Consider the following 2,753-nt stretch of genomic DNA (forward strand, 5'->3'; position numbering starts at 1 on the left):
GAACAAAGTGTTAGTACCTAGGACTTTGCCTGCCCCTCCCCCCCCCCCAAAAGTGCCTGCTCTCTCATGACTAGGATGGTTCTTCGGTGCAGATCAAACGGGATTGAGAGCAGACCGCCAAAGACCAGGATGACAGTTAAGGGGCAGCCAGGGCGAGCAGGCAGGTCTGCGGCTGCTGCCTGATGTGGGGGCCATTACACCGGCCTGGATTGCTGTTGGACAAGGAAACCTAGTTCCCTGTTTGCGGAATGCTAGGGAAGATGCCAAAAGGTCACAGCTGGAAATGTAATTCCTCTCCCTAGGAAGAGAAATCTCCAGAATAACTAGCTTGCTGACGGTGAAAGCAAGTGTGTCACACTTCTGTCTACTCCAAGTCAGATTTCTACAAATAAAATCATTAGAACTGCATTGGGCCACTTAAACAATAGCCTTGCAAACATGGCCACATGAAAAGCTGGAGTGCTGAAGGAGTCCTTGTTGCATTGTAGATAGCAAATCCAAATTTCCAGTTTCCTTCTAGTATTTCTCAGATAGCTTCTCAGACCCTCAAAGTTCTATACCTTTGGGAGATACCAATTTCCTTAAAATAAAGGGACTGCTTTTTGTGTAAATACCTTTCATTTCCCCCATCTGGAAGTGATACTACAGTTAATTAAAGCATTACTGGATGTCATTTGCTAGGGTGTATTTCCTCACTGTTGACAGAGAGCAGAACGGACCATAGGAAAGAATCAGGAAGCCCTGAGCCGTGGGCCCCCCGCAGCGTTTCCCCTGCTCCCTGCCCCCTGCTGAAGACAGGCCCCTTCCCTGACAGCTAAAGGGAGCAATGCCTGAAGACAGCACCGCTCATCAGTAGGGTCCTGGCACGTCCGGCTGCGCTGGACACCCTCTATAAATATGTACAAAGTGTGCTGCTCCCAGTTCGGAACCCTTCCTGTGCCCTGAATTTCTATCCTGTTGACTTTCCCTTCTCCACCTTGCTGTTCCAGTCACAGCCTGCTTTTCCATGTGACTACAAATGATTTCTCTCCTGTACACAGTAAGTTAATCCTGTTTCCTTAAGAACTGGGTGGGCATTTTGCAGTGAACTCTTTGGGAAATCTGATGTTTCTTTCAGCAGTGGAAAATCTGTTGCAGCACTTCCATTCGGTTGACTTGGAGGTCATTACCTAGTTTCCATTCTTTATTTTCACCAGCTCCCCACTATAGCAGGGTACCCAGGGATCAATCTGATGAAATAAGAAACCTTTCCTTATAACCCTCTAGAAGGGCAGTGCAGGACGGTTCACCTGCCCGGTTCTCTTCTCACTGGTGTAATCAGGCATGGGAGGCACCAGAGAGCAACAGGATGGGAAGAAGGTGTCCATTTGAAACACAAGCAGCCCAAGATTGGAAACTTCCACGGAAGACCTGGTCTCCAGGTCTGGTTCTGGCTCTTTGACATCGGATGAGTCTTGGTCCTCTGAACAGTAGTTTCCAGGGTCCATAGAAGGGGATTATAGTGAATCAGGCTGTGGAGGTCACCTAGGACGAGGTGGCGGGCACATGCTCTGTGAGCGGGAGGCAGTGTGAAGGAGGGAGCGTTCGTTAGCACTCGCCAGGCCTGAACCACCCGCAGCCGGACTGGCTGGATGGTGGGTGACCACAGGGCTTGTTCTGTCCCCGGACTCGCTGGAACAACATGGCCAGTGGACAGCATAACCGTGCTGCTGTGTGCTGGCTGCATCGGAATAGCTAGTCTTTGCCTTTTTAGGTCATGGTTATGATAGCCAACTTACTCAAGAGCTTGAGGACTCTCCGAACCCTCTATTCCCCTTGCCCTAGCAGCTGCTGTTTTCATAACATTTAGGGATAAACCTGCAGGCACGGAGGAGAGAGCTTCCTCCCTCCCTCCTGTTGGCTGGGCCAACTGTTGTGGAAAATGTGGCACGTTTCCTCTGAATGCAAATTAGAAGGGTTGCCAAAGGCTGCCTTCCAAACGAATTCTTTAGATATGGTGTCTGGTGTCCACAGACCGGACTTCAGCTGGCTGTTCATGGCAGGCGGGGACAAAACTCTTGCCTGCCCTCTTTCCCCCGCTCCCCCGCCTTCCCTACAATGACCAAAAAACTACACGAGAATATCTTGGGACAGGCGGAGGTTCACCAGCTATTTGGTTTACTTTCCAGTTGCCTTTCAGAGAAGTTTAGACCTCTCCCAGGCTGGCTCAGTCCCCGTAGTCTGGGTCTCCAGTCCCCTTCGGGGATATTGATGCGCAGAGTGCTAAGTGACAGAGCGATATTAAAGTTAAACAGGGCTCGGTGCTTTGTCCCCTGGGAATGTTTATCCCGTCATCTGAGGGCTCTGGTAGCCTCTGCTTAGTAATCAAATGGAATCGGTACAAAATTGCCGTGCTCCTCCTGTTTGGGGTAATTTTTCAAAAGTACGAAATTAAGAACAGCTCCTCCAAAAACTTCCCTTTACTTCTGAGGCCAAGACAAGTATTTGCAAAGCGAGCGGCGACTTTCAGGGGTACCAGGCGAAATGGGGGAGCGACCCTCTATCTTCCCGGTGTGTTTGCTCTGTGCGAACGGAAAAGGAAGGCGGTGGACCGGCTGCTGGAGAGCCTGCATTCCGCCGGGCTCACAAGCGCAAGCCCTGTGGTTGGGCCGCCTGGCGCAGCCCCTGAAGAGCCTGGGTAGCGGGCAGGTGGGAGATAACAAATACCGTAGAAAGAAAACATGAGTCCACGCGGAGGCACCCCCCCCCCCCCC

General features: G+C 51.2%; 1 protein-coding gene across 1 annotated transcript in view; it reads left to right on the forward strand.

The window, feature by feature from the left end:
* The window catches only part of VPS53 (VPS53 subunit of GARP complex), a 142,610-nt gene that overhangs the window by 135,771 nt on the left and 4,086 nt on the right, over positions 1-2,753 (forward strand). The gene's annotated exons all lie outside the window — the stretch shown is intronic.

The sequence above is a fragment of the Ursus maritimus genome, unplaced genomic scaffold (assembly GCF_017311325.1).
Source record: "Ursus maritimus isolate PB19 unplaced genomic scaffold, ASM1731132v1 scaffold_24, whole genome shotgun sequence".
Classification (NCBI taxonomy): domain Eukaryota; kingdom Metazoa; phylum Chordata; class Mammalia; order Carnivora; family Ursidae; genus Ursus; species Ursus maritimus.